Source organism: Manis javanica, chromosome 16 (assembly GCF_040802235.1).
Source record: "Manis javanica isolate MJ-LG chromosome 16, MJ_LKY, whole genome shotgun sequence".
NCBI lineage: Eukaryota > Metazoa > Chordata > Mammalia > Pholidota > Manidae > Manis > Manis javanica.
Window position 1 is genome coordinate 17,358,088 of NC_133171.1, and position 22,877 is coordinate 17,380,964.

The 22,877-nt window shown below is 40.8% G+C and overlaps 1 protein-coding gene across 4 annotated transcripts in view; it reads right to left on the reverse strand.

Moving 5' to 3' along the window:
- CDKAL1 (CDKAL1 threonylcarbamoyladenosine tRNA methylthiotransferase) overlaps positions 1 to 22,877 on the reverse strand; it is a 633,245-nt gene that overhangs the window by 351,782 nt on the left and 258,586 nt on the right. The window lies entirely within an intron of this gene.

The following is a 22,877-nucleotide window of genomic DNA, read 5'->3' on the forward strand; positions in this document are numbered from 1 at the left end:
AACAAACCAACTAGATCTAATGGATACATACAGGACACTCTACCCAACAACAGAATATACATGATACACTTTCCAGGATAGAGCATATGTTAGGCTAATTAAATCTCCATGGATTTAAAAAAGATAGATATACAAAGTATCTTTTCTGACCATAAAACAATGAAGTAAAAGGATAACAGGAAAATTCAGTTGTGGAAATGAACACACTTTCACATCAATGGACCAAAGGACACACACACACACACAACAGAAATTAGAAAATACTTAGAGATGAAGGAAAACAAAAATACCACATACCAAAACTTATGGGATGCAGATAAGGCAGCACTGTGGGGAAAATTGATAGCTACAAACACTTAAAAGTAGAAAAAAGATCTTACATCAACATCCAACTTTATAACTTAAGAGAAGATGAACAAACTAAAACCAAAACTAGCAGACGGAAATAAAGGTTAGAGAAGAGATAAATGAAACACAGAACAGAGAAATACTAGAGGAAATGAAAAAAATGAAGAAGTTGCTTTTCTGAAAAGATCAACACAACTGACAAATCTTTAGCTAGATGGACTGAGATTTAAAAAAAAAAGACTCAAATTACTAAAATCAGCAATGACAATGGAACATTACTACCAATTCTAAGTAAACATAAAGGATTGTAAGAAAGTACTATGAACAATTTTACACCAACATATTGGATAACCTTAATTGAAGAGGGCAAATTCCTATAAACAGAAAACCTACCAAGACTGAATTATGAAGAAATAAGAATCTGGATAATAGATCTGTAACTAATAAGGAGCTTGAATAAGTAATCAAAAATCTCCCTATAAAAATAAGTCCTTAACCTGATGGCTTCACTAGTGAATGCTACCAAACATTTAAAGAAGAACTAATACCAATCCTTCTCAAATGTTTCCCAAAAAGTTGAAAACGAGGGAACTTCCTAACTCATTCTATGGGCAGCATCACCTTGATACTAAGGCCAAAGATACCACAAGAAAAGAGAACTGCAAACTGGTATCAGTTATGAACACTGATGCAAAAATCCCCTACAAAATACTAACAAAAATAGAATTCAGCAGAACATCGTACTCAACAGTAAATGAATGAAAGTTTTTCCTCCAAGATTAGGAAGAAGGCAAGAACGCCCACTGTTCCACTTCTGTTCTCTATACTTCTGGAAGTTCTAGCCTGGGCAACTAGGCAAGTGCAGAAAACAAAAGGTATCCAAGATCAGAGAGGAAGAAGTAAAATCTATTTTTGCAGATAATTTATCTTCTATGTAGAAAATCCCAAAACTTATACAGACATACACTGTTAGAATAAATGAATCCAGAAAATAGAATAAATGAATCCAGAAAAGTATCAGAAAACAGTCATTACATAAAAATCAGCTGCATTTCCATACAAGAACAAAACAACCTGAAAAGGAGATTACTTAAAACAACTCCATATACAATAGCATCAAAAAGAATAAAATACCTAGGAATTAACTTAACCAAAGAGGTGAAAGATTTTCACAATAAAAACTATAAAACATGGCTGAAAGAAACCAAAGATGATGGGTGTAAAAGACATGCCATGATCATAGACAAGATGACATAACAGTGTAAAATGTCAACACTACCTAAAGTGATTTACAGAGTCAATGTAATCCCTCTCAAAATTCTAATGAGGTTTTCTGGAGAAACAGGAAAACCCATCCTAAAATTCAAATGGAATCTCAAGGGAGCTCAAATAGCCAAATCTTGAAAGGAAGAACAAAACTGGGGCACTCACACCTCCTAATTTCAAAACTTAGTACGAAGTTACAGTGATCAAAACAATGTGGTAACAGCATAAATACAGACATATGACTAATGCATAAAATTGGGAACCCAGAAATAAACTCTCAAATATGTGACTGAGTGATTTTTGACAAAGGTGCCAAGTTCATTCAGTAGGATATGAACACTGTCCTCAACAAAAGGTGCTAGAAAAACTGGATATGCAGAAGAATGAAACTGGACCTTTACCTTATATCATATACAAAAACTAACCCCAAATGGATCAAAGATCTAAATGTAAGGCCTAAAAAAATAAAATTCTTAGAAGAAAACACAAGCGAAAAGCTTCCTGACCCTGCATTTGACAATGATTTCTCAGATATGACACCAAAGGCACAAGCAATAAGAAAAAACAAACAAATTGGACATCTAGAGAATTTAAAATTTTTGCATCAAAAGACACTAACAGAGTGAAAAGGCAACATACAGAATCAGAGGAAAATATTTGCAAAGCATATATCTGATAAGGGATTCATACCCAAAATATGTGAAGAACACCTACAACTAAACTACAACAAAAAAGAACCCAATTCAAAAGTGAGCAAAAGACTTGAACAGGCATTTCTCTAAAGATGCACAAAGGGCCAAAAGCTCATGAAAAGATACTCAACACCACTAATTATTAGGAAAATGCAAATCAAAGCTACAGTGAAATGCGAGCTCATACCCATTAGGATGACTACTATCAAAAAAAAAAGAGAACAGTTAGTGTTGGTGAGGATGTGAAGAGACCAGAGCTCTTGTGCACTGTTGGTAGGAATGTAAAAATGGTACAGCTGCTGTGAAAAACACTCAAAAACTACAAACAGAATTATCATTTGATCCAGTAATTCCACTTCTAGGTATAAATCCAAAAGAATTGAAAGCAAGGTCTCAAAGAGAGATTTGTGCACCCATATTCATAGCAGCAGTACTATTTACAGTAACTAAAATACTGAACCAACCCAAGGGTCCACTGACAGATGAATGGGCAAGTGAATGCAATGGAGTATTATTAATTAGCTTTAAAAAGGAAGGAAATCCTGCAATCTGCTACAATATGGATGAACTAAGAACATTAGACTGAGTGAAATAAGTCAGTCACACAAATTCCCTATGACCCCTCTTACACGCAGTGCTGAGAGCAGCCAATTCGGAGGCAGAAAGCACAGTGTGGGCTGCCAGGGGCCGCAGGGAGGGGAGGATGGGACGTGACTGTTTTATGTGTATAGAGTTTCAGTTTTAAAAGATGAAAAGAGTTCTGGGATGGATGGTAGCTCAACAATGTGAATGTATTTAATACCAGTGAACCGCACACTTAAAAATGGTTAAGTTGGTAAATCTATGTATTTTTACCACTTTTTTCAAAAGTGAAAAAGAGAATATATGATTGTGTTAAATACTTTTGGATCACAGTAGACTTGAGGAACAGGCATATATCTTACGCGTCTTCCCATCTGCTGAATCATCTTACACTGTACCTTGTATACTATTAGAGTATCAAACACTCCAGGCTACTGGTGATTGCACAGTGGGCCAGACCAGCTGTCAAGCCAAAACATGGTCACAGAGCCAAGAGCAGTGATAAGCAGAAAGGTGGGCTGGCAGTTATAAATGGATCTGCTTAGAAACAAATCCAGATACGGCAAGGCAGGGGCGGGGAGTCAGCAATGGACAGGCGCAGGCGATGACATGGATGCTGCCAGGCGGTAGGACCAGCGCACTTGTCTTCTGGGACAGGCATCTGGGAACAGTGACCTAAAGCTTGGAGACCTGACGGCAAGGCAAGGGGTCCTGCACAGCCTGTCAACACAACACAATGTGTACGCCACGCCAAACAGACTACCCAGCAAGAGAAATCAAAGAGCCAAAGTATCTATCAGAGACCGTCCACTGTCGGCAGAACTGTCTGAACATTTTCCATCGTATTTCCCAGACCTTGCAATGTCAAATTTAAATTGCACACACTTATATGTGGCCACCAAACAGTGTGCCAACTTCTTATTTTGCCAAATAAAGACATTTTTAAGAAGCTGAACTATGCTTCATACACATTATTCTGTTTTAAAAAACCAGAAAAAGTAATGTCATGATGATCACACATTAAACTTCATGAAAAACTCAATATATTCGCATTTCAACAGAGCAAAAATCCATCAATATCTACAGAAACATTGCTGCAGATTATTCTTTAACACCTACCTAAGTTCCCTTACATTTCTTTGATAATTTTTAAAATTGAGAGTAGACAGATAAAATAGCAGTCAAATGATTTAACTGAGTATTAGCTTGAGCCAGTAACACATCAACTGATAAAAAGCAGAAACGTGATTAATAAGTAACAGTAACAATTTCAGTCGGATTTCAGCATGTTCTATTTGTAGCTAGAGGCTTACTGCTGGGTGACAAAGCCCTGCACCCTGACTAGCAACAACTGTTTTGGAAAATGTTTATTAACCAAAACAGCCTGGTGAGAGGACGAGATTCTGTCAGCCATAAACTGCACATATTCCCAAAATTTTCCCTGCTCCACCTACAATGACATTTTTAATTTTATAAAACAATGACAGCAGTACAAAAAATTAGGGCTATTATTGACACTGTTCAAAGCCAGCACTGAAGAGCTGCAGCCACCAAACGGTGTTTGCTAGTGACATAAAGACAACTGGTTGGCCATCGGAGCTGGAAAAGCCTCACAGGCTGAGCCTGCTACGGACCTGAACTGGCGTAAGAAAGTCCGAGTGGAAGATGAACAGGGACCCTGGGGGCCCTATTGGGGAGTTTATTTCGGCCTAATCAGGCGTTACGGCGGGAAGCACCATAGTAGGAAACTTAATTCACACAGTGTGTATATATTCCATACACATATATGATTTATCCTTTTATGGTATAATTCTGCCATGGGGAACATATTCTCAATATACCATAAAGTCAAAAAAGCAGTCATACTTTTATAAATGATAAAACCAAATAGATGTATATTTATATATAAAGCACAAGCATCCAAGTACTTACACACACACACACACACACACACACACACACACACACGCGCGCGCACGTGCAGTCTTCCCGCTTCCTCACCTAAATGTCCTCGCCATTTTAGAGTTTGACTTTTGTTCTGTTCTGTTTTGGGTTGCTCTATTTCCTTTTAGGTGCAGATGCCCAGCCCCTGACCTTACTTACTGCATCAGGATCTGGAATAAAGGCACCAAGGAATACGTATTTGTAGACAGTTTTTACCATTTTATGCCTGGTTGAAACCAAGATTACGTGATAGTATCAGAAAAAACATTTACTTACTTGCTGTGGATCAATAGTTAACGCTCACTGTCACGGATATCACGTTGCCAGTGACCTCTAGCAAAGAGGTAGCTAAGGGCTAATCTCCTGCAGGTCTGACTATCCACATATTCAACATAACAACCCAAAAAACCTGAAAAATAGACCTCAAAACTTTGAAAAGGAAAGGAGTAGCAGCGACCAGAGCTACTGTTTTGCTCCCTTGGTGGCTGGAGAGGCTGATGTCTGCCAGGGTGAGATCTCCCAGGGAACACTGGCTGAAGCTGATTCTGTAACGTTACAGGTGCCATATTTTGGCACCTGAGATAAAAGGTATTGTTCTAACACAGGTCAAAACATCCTGAGAAAAGAAAAAAAAAAATCTTATATTTCAACTGTTCAAACTAGAAAGCTAAGTTCGGGTAACTGTCTAACCTCTGTGGGAAACAAATTGTTTGGATCAAATACTGGTGTAAGTAATTGCAGAATGAAGACAGAAAAGGTGTTTAAAATGAAATGCAAAGAAATAAATGAATGGTGTTTAAATTGAAATAACGCCTAAGCATTTATGCAACTACACACCATTTTAATTTCAACAAATTCTCTAAATTCCAGAGCCACAACTCTAATCAGCGCAAGTGCCTCTCTCTAACTCGTGGGGTTCCCTACCTAGGGCGGGGCAGAGAAACACCATTTACCAGAGATCAGAGGAGGGAACCAGCAGGCCCGCCACACGCAGTCTCTGCTACCAGGCTGCCTGCCCAAACCACCCTAAGAGGAAAGCTTTCCCACGGGGCCTCGGGGGCACCCTGGCTTCGTGGGCACTCTCTGCCACACACACTACACCTTATTTCCTTGACTGAAAGAACCCCATCAAGTCAACAAAAGATCTTTTTCTTTCTTTACTGGAGGAGGGAGAAGAGAAAGAGGAAGTGATAAAAGCTACCCCCAATAAACAGAGATTTCAATCCTTTATTTAAAAAAAAAAAACACTGTTTCCAGTAACATTAGGATGGAAAAGGAAACGTGTACCTCAGATGGAGGAAATATGTCAATTTAAGAACCAGAATGGAGACCCTAAAGACTAATGTGTTAGAGACAAGCAATATACCGGGAGGAGAACCCCCTCCCCAAGAGGTGGTGATATGCAGGGGGTATGTGACCCTAAAGAAGCCACACTCCAAGGGAGGCAGAAGTGAACCCTAAGAAACTTCTGGCTCCCCAGGAGGACCAGTCACACAGGCACACACCAAAGTGTGCAATGACACTTTTGCTTAAACACAACTGAGGTAATACAGTAAGACAGTTCATCAAGGTATTACAGATCTGGCAGGTGCTTGTGCCCACAGCTTCTAAGCAGTGCAAAACAATGATACAAATGCTATTTCCATGAGTAAATTCTTTTCCTACCCTTCAGTGTTTATTTTGTTATTTTTTTAAGAGACCATTTTTCTTTTTATTTCCAAATATCTCCTGTCCTACTTGACTTTTTTTCTAGATTAAATAGGGAAAACTGGTTCATTTCAAGATTTTCAAGATGAAATCATTTTAATTTGGTTTAGTAATTCCATTTCTAGGGACTCTCACAGATCACTGATAGGCGTGCAAACCAGTGTAACTTTTCTCAGACAAAGCCACTAATATGTGCTAAAGGCCTCATAGTTTTCCCAAATAACTCTATTTCCAATGTAATGTTTATCTTAAAAATGTTCAATTTGTATATGATGGTATAAAGGAATAACCTTTCCAAGTACAAAGTCTTAAAAATAAAAGTCTTGCTGGCATGATAATAAATAGTGAGCTAACAGCTCAATGCTTACTTTGTACAGACACTATCTTAAGTACATGTACTGAATCACTTCAATCCTCACAGCAACGTCCTGAGACCCTGTTCTTGACCTCTTGTACAGATGAGGACACTGAGGCAAATGTTGTTGGTAACTTATTAAAGGCTTCTGAGTGGTGGGGCTGGGATTTGAAATAAGAAGCCCGAGGTCACACCATTTCAATATACAAAGTCAAAATTTGTGTGTTGACTAATGCACATGACTCAACTGACGTGCTGATGTCAATAACCAAATACCAAACCCTCGGGCACCTCCATTTTACCATAAAAAACAAAACTCTCATTAAAAGGGACTCAAACGTACAACACATGGTAAATTCTCAGAGAAACTACTTACAGTTTGTATATTTTAATTGCTGAGAAAATGAACAAGGTTTTTGTCCTTATTTAAAGAAAAGTCACTTGTGAACTGCGTAAGTGTTAACAGGGAACAGCTGCAGACCCTGCAGGTCAGTCCCGGGACGCATACTTCACAGGAACGGTGCCCCAGGAATGGGGTCTTCTGTTTCTTTTTGATGATAATGCCATTCAACTTGCCACAGATAGCTGCAGTTTAAGCTGAATTTCTATGTGTGACTACCTTAGTGCTGTTGCCTTATGTTTCTGAGAAAATATTTTTATACTATGCAAATTTATCACATTTGTAGTAATATAATGACTGAAATTCTGCAAATCAAACAGCCTTTGTAACACAATCATCAGTTTGATTTATTTCCAGCCTTTTCTTTTTTCATTGCCATTTCTTGAGCATACCTCCCAATTAGTGACACAATTACTCCAGCAATTCACTACCAAAAAATGCAGGTAAATGGGAAGGGCCTATCCTAGGTCATACTCACCCTTTCTTCGTCCATCTACATCAGATAAAAAGAGGACCAGAGCAGAAACCCCCGGGGTAGCCTTTCCGCACCCAGGAGAAGGAAGGGGTGGGACACAATGCGCTCTCACAGCTCAGTTTTGACATGCAGGGCCTCCTGGGAAGGTACCCTGGGTGCAGGTGGTGGAAGAGAAGAGGAGAAAAGCAGCAGAAGTTTCTTAGTAGAAGCTAAGAAGATTAGAAAACTAAAGCTGAAAGGTTTTATAGGACAGAGTAATTAAGAGCCAGGACTAGTGTGTACACCCACTTCCTACTTATAAAAGGCTCAAGGAGTTGTTTTTTGTTATTGCTGTTTGAGCTTAATATGTATTACTTTAATGAGTAAGTATAGTAATAATCTTACAGCTTTTGGAGGTAAAGTCGACATACACAACACTGCACATATTTAAAACGTGCAGTTTGATAAATGTTGACCTATGAACACATCTGTGAGATCATCGATCCTGAAGGCTTCTTGTGTGGCTGTCACCTCTCCCTCCAGTCCGTCCACCCCCCCACCCCCCAGTACCCAGCACCGATCCCTTCTTTCACATAAATGATTCATGGCAAATTATGTGTGTGACATTCTATATAACTGGAATCAGAGTATGTGCTCTTCTTTGCCTATACGTAGAGTTTCAGCAGCTTGTTTTTACTGCCAAGTGATCCTCGATGGAGTTCACGCTTTGTCAACTCTTCCAGGAGAGGCCCTGACAGTAGGGGGTAAAGAGGGAAACAAAGTCTAGACAGAAAGAGAAGGACTTGCTTTTTCTTATTTGCTTCCTGCCCATTGGTGGCACAAGTCTCTAGCCAGGAGAGGGAGGGTTTAACATCAGCAGTGAGCTAATGCCCTACAGGTCACGATTACTCCAAGCATTTCCTTTGGGTGTTTCAAACAAAAGAAACTTAAATGGTACAAAAATTAGGGATAATGAAATGTGTTACTGCTTCTTGTAACCAAGATAAAGATAAGCCAAGACGGGAAGTAAAGAGGGGAGAAAACAGATCTTTGATATGAGAGGTCTTCTCTGCCTCTATAACCCCAAAAACCTAAAAGACTCATGTGGACTCCGGCAGGATTAAAACAAAAGCACAACAACCAGACAAAAGCCACATTGTGGAAGCCAAGCTAAGGTCTGTGAAAACAAGCTGAGAAGCTGGAGTTTCCGCAGGCGGTACTGGAGCACAGAGGACGCCTAGCCCCACCCCCCAGCTGTCCTTTCCCAGAAGAGCCCCGCCAGCTGACAGGCAGGCCCTCGCCTGGCGGAGGAGACAATGCACTGCATTGTGAGGGTACAGCTCAGATGCAGCCTAAGGCAAGAAACAGGCAGAAGCCAGGACAGGGCAGGCGCCTTTAAACTAGGGTCCCAGGGCACAAGTGTGTGGGGACTTCATGCCCCAGCAGGCTCAGAAACGATGCTCACCTCAGGTCTGTGACTGTGGTTACTGCAAATGGAGCCGACCATAACCCGACTAGTAGTCCACTAGTTTTTAAGGAGCTTATGTGCCCAAAAAAAACCCTACAAAAACCTACTCACGTCTAAATCAGCAGTTCTTAACCCACGGATTGCATCCAATGCTCTGGGAGGTGTGCAGGGGAAGGGCACTGGGGCCCCGCTGAGTCAGCAGGTCTCGGGTGACGCCCCAGAATCACCGTCCGGGTCATGCTAACGCGCTGGTCCTGCGGCCGCGGGGAGAAGCACTGCTCTGCGGCAACCCAAGACCCCTGGTTCGCAGCACGGCTTCGCCTTGAGAGGTACCAGAAGGCAAGGCTCTCGAGGGGCAGGCCTTCCTGAAGGCCACGGCGGACGTGCCACAGAAGAGAAGGGAAGGGGACACGCTCTCGGGGACGAGTCACCTGCTACCACACACACCCGCTAGGAAGGCAGCTCCCCGCCAGCGCGGGCGTCCTCGCCGACCCCGACGGCGCAAACGCGACCGCCGCATGCAGTTTTCCGTGATCGCCTTTAAAAGTGGGGACGTGTACCGCGATCCTCCGCACTTGGTGCAGCATTAGGAACGGACGCGCACAAGTACCCTTCACCGTAGGTCACGAGACCCCGAGCAGCTCCACCGGACTGAGCAGAGGACTGCACAGCACCCAGGACTGCACAGCACCCAGGCATCCTGGTCCTGCGGCCGGAGGAGGCTGAGAAGTCCATTTGGGGAGGTAGTGAGGATGTTTCATCTAAGGGCAAGTTTTAATAAAGAACATGTATAAAAGTAAGAATGTACAGGGATGTTTGGAAGTGAAATGGGTGAACTATAAGGTTTGTTATTGGACTCCTACCCTGGAGTTATTCCCACTCCCCTTTCTAAAAGAATACTGGTTTTGTTAAGCAATCAACTGCTCCCTTATAAAGCTCAAAAGCAGCTCGCTTTTAGCAGGAATTCTAGAGTAGGGCATGATTAATCAAAGTGAAATACCTTTTCCTTGTCTAAAAAAGGCTCAGTCTAGGAATTCAGACCTAAGCCAATCAACACAGGGCCTTCTCATGGAAACGGGAATGAATTCATTATGTACAGAGATAAAAGTCCTATCACCGAAATGCACTGAGAGTTTTGGGGAAACATTATTCTGTTCTTAAAATATAGCCCCTGTCTGCTGGAGTTTATAAATAAATTCAGCTTTGCACTCAAGACCATTTGATCCTGAGGGTAAAAGCCAGAGAAAAGTATAGCCAAGGAAATCACAGAAAAATGCAGACAAAGCCACTGAATTAAGGTGTCTCTCTCAACTTTGAATTGTACCAGTCATTATATTCATCAGTTTATCTATGATCTGTAGTTGAAACGTATGGATCCAAATTATAAATACCTATCAACTAAATGCACCACCCAAAACGCACTAAGAGCTTCAAAGAACCCACTAGATGGTGCTTTTTGCCACAGTGTTATACCTTCCTTAACCTGGACAATTTTCCTTGCATTTGCAGTCTTCTAGTTCCCAACTTTGAGGAATGTCTTGACTGGGAGACATGAGGCTTCCAGGATGGTAGTCCCCACCTTCAAACTAGAAAATAATTGTGGGGTAGATATAATACAGACTTACTATAAAGATTGTTTGGGGAATTTGTTAGGTCTCTGAATTTTGGGTGTTGCTAAGATACCAGAATCATCCCCTCACCAGAAAAATTCAGAGTTAGAAAGAACTTCAAAAAGTACATCCTTGTAGGTCACACTTCTCATTTTACAAAGAAGAAATGGAGACCAAGTGATGCAGCTACTTCACTTGAAGAAGCTACACCCGGGTTTTCTAGCATGCAGTCTGACACTTCTGTATTTGTCATTGTCAACCTCTCCTCCTGCCCAAAGACAATGCTGACATATGCCCCAGTCCCTTCAACAAGAGCAATCCTTGGGGGCAGGAGGGCAGAGGAGACGTGGGGTGGGGGGTTGGGGGAGCGACACTGCTGATGTGGGGGGGACAACGTCTTCGGTCTCCTGTAGCCTTATTACAGTAGATGTTATAAGCAATTTTCTTTAGTTTGTTATGGATTTTCAAATTTGGTCCTGAAATGATTCTAAAATCCATTTATTAAAAAACCTCCAGCACATAAATTCTCTACCTGGGAAAGTAAAATACAGTGAATAGAATCCTGAAGAGTACCCCACTCTGTCATGTTCAAGTGCGTAAAATCACTGTAAAGTGCCACAAGGACACAGGACAAAAGACACTGATGGCCTTTGACACTGGGTTTATTTCGTTTGCCTTAAGGAAATGAAAAGAGAGTCATACCTCTACTATCCACTTTTCTGCTAATCATCATTCTGAAGTTAGGTGAAAAGCCTCTGAGCTATGATAACATCATTTCTTGAAAATAACCTATTTTAAAGTAAACAACAAAAAGCTATTAAATCCATTTACACAAATTCATTACATATTCAAACTGAAAATAGTTTATCCAAGTACCTAAAGATACACAGTATTTGTTGACCTACAATCTCTTCCATGCATTTTGAGAAATCAAAATCATTAATACCAGCCTACTTCCATACTCTCAATTTAAAAGGACCTAAGATAAAATATTTGATGCTACATTTTATGTCTTGTCATGTCAGTCTTTCAGTGAGCTTGGAAAATAATACTGTTTTTCAAGACTATATGAACACAAAATTCTACCTAATTTTAGGGTTACCTGTTCTGATGTTAAACCATATAACTGCAACTGAAAGGTAATGACTTGCACTTCCCCCACTCAAGGAAATTTTGGTGGAATGAGTAAATAAGTGGATAGGCCTGATATAACTAATATCTGTAACATAATATTCATTAAAATGAATCTGTTGACTAAACAGTAGAACAGTGGGTCACTCTGAGGTTTGATGAAATCTAATAACTGATTCTTAAGAAATATGCATACAACACAAAATTCTACAGATGATGGGAATATAAGATGGTGCAGCTACTGTGAAAAAACAGTATACTGGTTCCTCAAAAAACTAAACACGGAATTACCATATGATCCAGCAACCCCACTTCTTGGTACATAGACAAAAGAACTGAAAGCAGGGACTTAGGCAGATATCTGTACACCAATTTTTACAGCAGTATTATTCACAAGAGCCAAAAGGTGCAACAACCCAAATGTCCATCAACAGATGAATACATACATAGAATGTGGTATATAAATACAATGGAATATTACTCAGCCTTAAAAAGTGGAATTCTGACACATGCCACAACATGGATGATCCAGGCAAATATTGTTAAGATTCCACTTACATGAGGTCCCTACAGTACTCAAATTCATTAAGACAGGAAGTTGAATGGTGCAGGAGGGGAGGACAGAGAGTGGTTGCTCAGTGGACACAGAGTTTCAGGTTGGGATCATGGAAAAGTTCTAGAGATGCATGATGGTGATGGTTGCACAAAAACACAGCTGTACTTCACACTACAGAACTATACTCTTAAAAATGGTTAAGATGGTAACATTTCTTATATATTTTTTACACAATAAAACAAAGCAAAAATGAGTAAAAGATTGGTTAATGATAATGCATAATAAAAGCTTCAAAAGGAAAGTAAAATTCTATCAACAATTTCAAGAGTTTGCAGATCACCTAAAGATCAACGATGAATCCCCCAAGTTATAAACTCCTGCTAAATTGCAACACAAATATAATGAAACAGACCCCACAGTCCTTTTTATAGAAATTAGGTTTCCCTGATCCCTGTAATGACTGCCAACAAAACCCCATGCCTCAATGTAATAAAAGTTTATTAAAACAGCGGACATTTCTCTCCCACTCTGAAGTTGTCTTTCCCACACAAAAATAGAGCAACAGCAATGCCACATTTGTTGTTTGTATTTCATCACTGTTTTCAGACAGAACAAGAGATCTGCTGCCTACACACGATTTCTCAGCATCAACATCCATTTTCTTATGCAATTTTAAGCTCTGTTGGCAGGTTGAAGACATTTTTTCCAACCACAAACAAAAACTTCTTTTGATACTCTAAGTGAATGTTCAAGGAAACATTCCCAATAATGAGACTATTTAAAACAATAATGTGGAAGCAGATCAACAATCAAGAGAACTTAAGTGGCAACTCAATGAAAACTAAAGCTCTAGATATAAGACTTGGTAGCTACTTTGTTGAAAATCACCTGCCTTATTTCTTCAACCAGAACTTAGTATGATGTTAAAAGAACACAAAATGTTAAAAATGGCAGAACCCCAGTATTTGGTCTTCCTCACAACTCCATGGACAATCTTTTTATCTTTTTTAATGTTTAAAACACTACTTCACAATAGCCCTTGATAGTGTTTAGATTCAACTGCTCAATGCTTGAGTTAGAGATGAAAAGTGGTTTCTACTGGCCATTTTTAGCTTTGAAAAACTTAAATCCTAGTAAATACGTTCAATATAACTTTTATTCTTATTAACAAATGATTTGTAAACCTAGACGATCAAAAAGGTGACTAATTATAGGTAAGGTTTATGTGCACCTGCCAGGCAGTGGCCAGGCACTGTTGAAAGCACTTTAAATATATTAATTAAGTTAATCCTGAAACAACCTTATGAGTTAGACACTACTGTTACTCCCTACTGCACAGAGACAAAACTGAGGAATGGAGAGAGGGATTACCTGGACAACTATCGCAAACACCACACAACCAGTTCGGTGGGAAAGCTGATATATAAGCCCAGACAGGCTGTGGCTTTGACATCCATTCTCTCAGCCATTACACAAGCCTACCTGTCATGACATATTAGGGAAATAAAGATGATTTGATAATGCTGAGCAAGCTCTTCAGTAACATAAAATAAAATATTTCAGCTATCTTTTTAATCAGAGTATTGTTTGCTTTCTTTAAACACTATGACCCACTGTACTGGAGATTATAATTCACCGGATTAAACACACTATGAACTCTGGATTTTTGGTACTATCCATGAGCAACAAGAATACAGGTGAGAGAGATTGAGAGAGATAGGTTTTTTTTTTTCATCTTTTCCTAACTTTTTAATCAATATACAAGTAGAAAAACAAAGCTGGTGCCAACAGGATTGGCAGTTTACTCAACCAAGAAATAATTATATCAACCTACAAAGAAATGAAAAGTACAAATGACTAACCAAGCCTTAACAAACAGAAACACAGTTGAAAGTTTTAACCTATTAGCTTCTAGATGTTGAGGCATAGGTCAGCTATCTAAAATAATTAGAGGTTTGGAGGAAGGACAGAGTTCATGATGAGTATGACTCATATGTGTGTCATAGCAAAACAAAAACCACCAGACGTTTATCTCTTAAAAACAAAAGACACTGAGTCTGGCACCAGCTTGCCAGGCAAGAAACACCACATGCGAGTCAGACACTCATGTGCGTTTAAAAATAAAAGGGAGAGAGAGGCATGTGATGAGTGATGATTTCTAGACCTGACCTTCTCTGAAATACACAGGTCCATTTATAACCCTCCAAGAGTCAAAACACCTGAAAATACCAAGTTTCGTAAAAACAGCAAGAAAGAAAAACAAAAAGGAAACTTTTTAAGTCAGGATAAAATATCCTACAGCAAGAAACTATTATATTTAGGGAGACAAACGTAGCAAGTGTTTTGGGCACAGGGCTCATTCAGCAGGTTCCCCTCCTCTGTATTTACATGAACCCTGCGAGGCCAACCACTCTCTCCTCCAGGTAACTGGGGTGAGTCCAGGGGCATGGCAGGCGGGCTGCCATTTAGAAAAATGCACACTGAAAACTCCAGTTTCCATCTCAAAGGAGAAAGGCTATGGAAAGATTGAGTGGTGCTACACCTGCTTAAACATGGATTCTGTTAAAAGAGGACATTAAATAATCACATGTACAAGAAGACCTCTCTGGGACCAAATTCAAGTCCTCTCTGTGAGTAAAAAGAAAGTGGTTAATTTCCCGAAAATGTAATGTAATGCAATGTAGTAATCTTCCAAAATCGGTCTTAAAAAGTAGAATGAAGAGGAGATAAAAAAAATCCAAGCAAGAAACAACATACAGACAGACTGCAAGGAGCAGGGGCTGCCTATTCACCTGCTCAGACTTGGAATCTGGCAATCCTTTCATTAAGTCACAACTAATAATCAATGTGGCTTAGTATCAGTAACTGGGACCCCCATTTAAAATTCACTAATTAAACTTGTATTGTCAGCAACAGCAAACACAGCCTGCCACTAAGGGTCATGCTTCCGTGAGTACGTTTAACAAAAATTCACAAGAGCTGTCATAAAAGCATAGGGCTTGACACAATGTAATATCACTTATAGTAACAAAAATAACACAAACAACAAAATACTTGACTATACAACAGAAAACACTATTTCCCTGCGTATCTTGCCTCAGACCTGTAACCAATCCTTTGAACCCATTGGCTTACTAACTCAAGGTCAAAATCATTATCCAGCTGTTTAAACCGTACAGCCGACACACACCCACTATTCATATAAATGCTATATGGAGAATACAGAGTGATGAAATTGAAATAATAGAAAATGAAATGACCCAGGAGAGGAGCCTGCCAAGGAACAAAGGGGAGCGAGAAGGGGCCCCGGGACTGAAGAAGGTGGGACAGCAGAAGAGGGGATCCACAGATTTTAGACTATCAAGAAGCCCAGACCTGATCCACCTCTCCCCACCCTACTCATTCGAAGAATTGGGAGGGAACAGAGGAAAGAGTAAAAGTACAATAATAAAATTAGGTAGAATTACTAATATTACGACCTATCTAGAAGAACTAACAAGTCTTCTTTTCACTAGTTATCAAATAACACACCACTTTAACAGTCATGAGTGTTTCAAATAGAAATAAGCAAACCATGCCACTTCACGATGGATGACACGAGTAAAAATGGGATACTTGTTCACTATTTGCTTTTCAACATTTCTTCATCGTAACAACTTTTAAAATGGCGACACGGCCTTTACTGTGAAATAGGTACCACCAGGAGCTCAGTATATTGCTCAGTATTAGGAGTTGGCAAAGTTCTCCTGTAAAGAGCAGAGAGTAAATACTCGAGGCTTTGAGGGCCATATGGTCTCTGTTGCAACTACTCAATTCTATCATCGTGCAGCAAACACAGCCAGGACAAGCCTTAAATTAACGAGTGCGGCTGTGTTGTGATGAGACTTTATTTACAGCAACACGCTGGATTTGGCTGACGTGGCCCATAGGCCACAGATTGCTGACCTGGATCTACATTTTCTTTCATTAACTTACTTTCACTTAAAAGAGTGAAATGTAACCCTTTCCTGACCGTTAGAGTTACGATGATACAAGTATATCGATGCTTATTCCAGTTTCTTGTTACTTCAGGTGCCCAGCTAAGTTCATTACCTCCAATCTAGATGAACAACAAAGATCGCTCAGGAGAAAATCCTGCCAGCTTTGCCTTTTATATACACCCTAAGCCCAACATCCTCTCACCGCCTCTGTCACCACCTGGGCCACCTGCCCAACCATTCAGTCGACATCTACCAAGCCAGGCTCTGTCCAGGGCACCTGACAAACGTGGAGAGCAAAATCTAGAAAAACCTCTGCCCCTGGGGAGCAACGCTCTGGCCAGTGATGGACGTCAATAACAATACACCTAATAAACAGGCGCTTGGCCTTCCATTCCGGCCCCGCCACCCACCGTCTAAAATGCCCATCAGGCCATGCCAATCGCTTGCTCACGCCAGTCCACAGCGTGAAGGAAGCCAAGGTCTACCCCGTCTCAGGCCCTGCCTCCGTCTCCCACCTGACCACCCTGACCGCCTCGCAGTTCTATGCCTGGCACCTCCCGGGCCAAGGCCTGCGCAGCGTCTGCCCGGGGTGCTCTCCTCAGGCACGCACATGGTCCTCTCTGTACTTTCTCCCTTCCCAGATTAAACACCACCACCGTGAAGGCCACCCCTGCAACTTCTCTGTTCAGACTGGCCCCGCTGTGCCCTGTGTCTCCTGCACCTGATTCCTCCTCATCACACTGACCTGCCGCATAATTCTATGCAGTCTTTTGTTGTCTGTTTCCCTCACTAGAAGCTAAGCTCCACGAGAACGTGACTCAGTCCCCAACACAGCGTCCTAACAGCTCCGTGTCTGGCACACAGTAGGCCATCAGGAAGCCTCCTGGGGAGAACACATGAAGGCAGTCCCATGTTATGAAGAAAGGACCTGCTTCCCCAAGCCGCAGGGAAGCACCATGCGGGGCCCTGAGCGTAAGGCTGCCGGAGGCCAGAGTCACTGCTCCTGGCTGATGGCCGCCCAGGGCCCGGCGTCGGGCTGCACACGGGGCAGCACCGAGTCCGCACACGGAGACAGGCCACCCCCTCCAGTCAAGCCGTCCTTGCTGTGGGGAGCACCAGCCTGGTGTCTCATTCGCTGTGTGACCTTAAGCAAATAAATTACTTGGTGGTTCTTTGCCTCATATAATAAATTTATATTATATATAACATGAGGCCCCACCCCCTGGGATGGGGGGTAAGAATAAACAACTTAATGTCTGTGACTTACTTAGAAAAGGCTTGGAACAGTACAAGTACCTTTTAAACGTTATTTTTTTTGTTTTACTTTTTAATGAGTTTATTTATTGTTGAATACATTTTTTACATCCTACACCCATTTCTCCCGTCCCCCTGACCCTGCCTCTGGCAACCACAGTTTATTCTCTGCATCTATGACCTTTGTTTTTGTTTTTTCAGATTCCACATGGAAGAGAGAGTACACAGTATCTGTCTTTCTTGGTCTGACCTGTTTCACTTAGTACAGTGCCTTGAGATCCATCCATGTTGTCACAATCGACAACATTTCTTCCTTTCTTACGGCCGAGTATGTTCCACAATAATATTCCACGATTTCTGTGTGCATTCATCCACCAAAGGACACTTAGGCTGTTTCTATGTCTTGGCTATTGTAAGTAATGCTAAAGCGAACGTAAGGGTGGACGTATCTTTCTGACTTCCTGTTTTAGTTTTCTTTGGGTAAATACTGGGAAGTGGGGTTGTTGTGTCAATTGGCAGTTCTACGTTCAATCTGCTGAGCACCCGCCACCCTGCTTTCCAAGGTGGCCACGCCAATTTACTTCCCCACCAACAGGGCGCAAGGTCTCCCAGCACCCCCGCTGCTCTCACTCGCCCCAGAAGGAACACACGGACACACCCCGGGGCAGCGATGGGAGGCGTGAGCACAGCCAGGGGCCACCCCCTCCTCTGAAGCACCCATGAGCCCTGGCTGGTGAGGACCTGAGGGGGGACAAGGCTGTTGACTCCTTTTTAGGCCTATGACCTTCCAATTCCTTGTCATTTATTTTCAGTATAGAAAAAAGTCATTTGTTTAGTGATCAAATCATTTAATACAGCATAAGATTTATTGCATCATGACTTTAAAGTCCCTTCATGCCTGAATACCTGGTCATCTTATTAATATCTACTCAGTAGTGTTTTCTGTCACTAAAAATATGAAGCAAAGTTCAGGCATCAGGAATATGGGAGAGAGAGCTCTAAATGAACAGAAAAAAAAACTGCATTTGCAAACAACAATTATGTACACTACTTTAAAAAAGTGAAAATCATTATATTCGCAGAGACTTGGAGTCAAAAGGAAAATACAAGGCCCCCGTGCCGGACTTCCAAACGACACACCTCCTCGTGCCCACCAGACGACATGTTTGCTTACAGCCCGCCTGAAGCTTTTTAGGACAGCCCAGCACACTGCTATCTTGGCCAAACTATCCATTAACACAAATGAAAAACATATACTCTAGGTAAACACTTAAGTATACAAAACATGGGAATATACACAAACATAAAGTTTTGCAACAATGTATCCTAACTACACAGAAGGGCAAAAAATAGTAAACACCATTTGAAAATGGTCCTATCAGAAACTGCTCTGAACAACCTGTCAATGTGAGTAACTTACAAGCACAAATAACTCCTTTTGAAACAAATCACAGATCAGCCAGGCACTTGCACCTTCCACAAACTGAAGAAAAACACCCTCCTGTATCAGCTAAGACCACAGGAGGAGGAGATTTTTAAAACATCCTATAAAACTTAAATCATAAGCACAGGCAGTGATCCTAATACGTCGCAGGAGGATGCACAAAGCCGCTGTCCCTGCCCCTAGGGCATCACCTCACCGCCCTGCCACCTCACAGCAAGAGCAGCCCTTTTGTAAAAAAATGCACCATGCTGGAAAAGCAGAATATATTTATAAGAGTTTTACTATGAATTCTTAAATGTTTACATAAATTTAATGTACCTGTTCTAACAAAACCTACTCTTCCATTCTGAATGAAGCTTTATACAGCTAATGCCCAGAACTGGCAATTAAGTAATCACTCTCTTTATTTTCAGGGGGTCATAATACAGATGTACGATTTTTTAAGGTAATTGATTTCAATTTTAACAGGTAGAAAAGTAACATTTGTTCAACTTTTTTTTGGATACTTTTTATTGATGTATAGTTGATACAATGTCACACTGATTTCAAATAAACAACATAATGGTTTGACAGTTATCTACATAATTAAATGCTCACCCCAACTAATGTAGTTGCTATCTGTCAACATAAAAAGATGTTACAGAATTATTGTCCATATTCTCTATGCTGTACTTTCATTTTTTCATTCCCATAACAAATTTATTTTATGCTTGAGATTCTATGCCTCTTTATCCCCTCCACCTAATCCCCCCACCACAACCCCAACTCCTTCCCATGGTAACCACCAGTCACTTCTCAGGGTGTATAAGTTTACTCCTGTTTTGTTCATTTGGGGTTTTTTTGGTTTTAGATTCCACATATAAGTGAAATCATACAGTATTTGTCTTTCTTTGCCTGGCTTATTTCACCGAGCACAATACCCTCTAGGTCTATCCATGTTCTTGCAAATGACAGGATTACTTTCTTTTTTATGTCTGAATAATATTCTATTGTGTGTACGTACCACCTCTTCTTTATCTATTCATCTACTGATGAGCATTTTGGTTGTTTCCATACCTTGGCTATTGTAAATAATGTGGCAATAATATAGGGGTGCACACATCTTTTTGAATCAGGTATATTTTTGTCAGGTAAATTCCCAGAAGTGGAGTTACTGGTTGCATGGAATTCTTGTTTTCAGTTTTCTGAGGACCCCCCCCAACTGCTCTCCACAGTGGCTGCCCCAACTGACCTTCCACCAACAGTGTGCGAGGCCCCCTTTCCTCCACATCCTCCGCAACACTTGTTATTTCTTGCCTGTTGGCTAGTGGCCATTCTGACTGGTGTGAGGTGATACTGTGGTTTTGATTTCACATTTGCTCACTTTTAATTAAGAGTCATCACTTTCTTAGATTCAAAACAGACCAAAAAAGATAACTGGTTGATACTGGATCACTATTTGTAATATTGACAATCTGATAATTGTATAATAATTTGAGTTCATTGTTCTATAGAATGTGAGTAATTACTGGGGTGCAAATGCATATCCTAGGACAGTTCCCAGGATTCAACCTAAAAACACTCCTCAGGTGGAAACCGATAATTCCAATTCGAGACATGTTAGCAGTGATCCTCTAACCCTGGATTGTGACCCTGTAGTATTTAGTCCCACAAGACCAAACAAGAGACTGTGAAAGCTCTGAAATAAGCCATCGTCACAGCAATGACTCAGCAGTCTGAGGAGAGCGCCTTCGGGAAAAGCACGTGAAAGCACGTGGTAACATGAGTTTGGAAATGGCTGCTGGGTAAGAGTGTCGACGGGGGTGAGCAGCAGAGGTGCGAGGCTTGGAAAAGACGAAAAACACCTTTTCTTCCCGTACAGGAAGCGTCTATGAGAGCCGGGTGCTTCAGGTTATACTCATGTTCATCCAGTCTGCATTTATTTCCATAAAGTATTCTATAAGGTCATGCAATTTCTCCCCAAAAATTCCATGATAAAGCGGCCTGTGGATGTGAACCATAAAAGCCCTCTGCTCTCCTGGGTCACAGCCGGCTGAGGGGCTACGCGACGTGCCTGGGTGTTTCAGGGCATAAAGGACAACTTGCTGTCATTGCTGCCCTTCAAACAATTACTAGTCAATTCTTTTTAGAAAGGTTTTTACAACACCAAAAAGTCCCCATATTATTTAACCAATAAGAAAAAAATCAGTAGCATAAAATAAAAGCATTTTGAGAAAGAGCATGATATCTACCTTCTCTGACCTTCTGACAAATAAAGAACTTTTTTAAACCTATAAATCACTATAAAAAGATAGTACATGACTGAGAATTTAAATGATTAAAAGAAATAAAAAGTAATTGGGCAAAATATCATTTCCTAAAAATGGGCTGCCACAGAACACTTCATAGAGGACTCAGCACTTGATTTCACGAGTACATATGATAATAAAAAGAACCAGTGCTTAAGCAAAATCTTGGAAATTAAGGCCAAGATTCTACTTCCAGTATTACCAATAACTAGTGATATGACTGTGTCTCGCTTTTCCTAATACTTACAATGTGTGTGCTACTTCCCTTTCAGACACTTCCAGGGATTAAGGAAAAATAACATACGTAATGTCCACAGTGCATTCATTACACAGCATCCTCAAAGCATGTTGGGTTCTTGCCCACACCCTGCATCTGGACTAATTAACTTGCAAAGTGATATATTTACTAACTCTTCAGAAAAAAGAACAGCCACTGACTTCTGAGATACAAAAACAGCAATAGAGACTGTAGATCAACATTTGTTAAAGAAATGTGGGAGATGACTAGAAATCATGAGATGTGAGGACCAGGATGAATATCATGAAAAAGGTCCTGGAACAGTGGACAAACCAACAACAATCAATATTCAAGCCACTAATATTTTTTTGTTTTCCAATGGCACATTAACTCTATTTGCTTTTTATATGATTCTTAATTTGAGTTTGAAAAACACCACTTTCATTTCATTCACTTATATATGATAAAATTAAATGATCTGCAAGAACAATGTAAGCAAGAACATTCTCATTTCTTAAAATTAACCAGGATACAAGCTCTAAGGAGATTTAATAAGCTCCTCACTTCTCTCTTCTATGATGATGCTTTGATAAGTAATGACGCAAATTTGTGTTCATGGGCAAACTGTCAACACAGCTGGCTGCTGGCACCTCACAAGGCTGATACACCTTAGTACTCATTTTCCTAAGCAGCAGACCCTAAAATTAACTTAGAAAAATCTAAGTACAAAGAAGGACTTGAAATAATCACAGGAGGGGAAATAACAAGACAACACTATACTTGGCTGAATGGCATACCCCCAAAATTTACATCCCCCCAAAACTGTGACGGTTCGTATTGGAAATAGGGTCTTTGCAGATAAAATCAAGAGGAGGGCAAACAGGATTAGGATGGGCCTTCATTCAATGACAAGTTTCCTAACAAGAAAAGGGAGATTTGAACACACACGCACGGCAAGAAGGCCGCCACATGAAGATGGGCGCAGAGGTTACAGTCACGCTCAGGAGCACGGCGCTGCCTCCATGGTGACTTCAGGGTTCTGGCCTCTGAACGGCGAGGGAGTGAGTTCCTTTTACTTTAGGCCATGTGGTTTGTCGCTCTTTGTTACCACAGTCCTCAGACACTGACACAAGTACACACAAAGAAAACTGATCTCAATT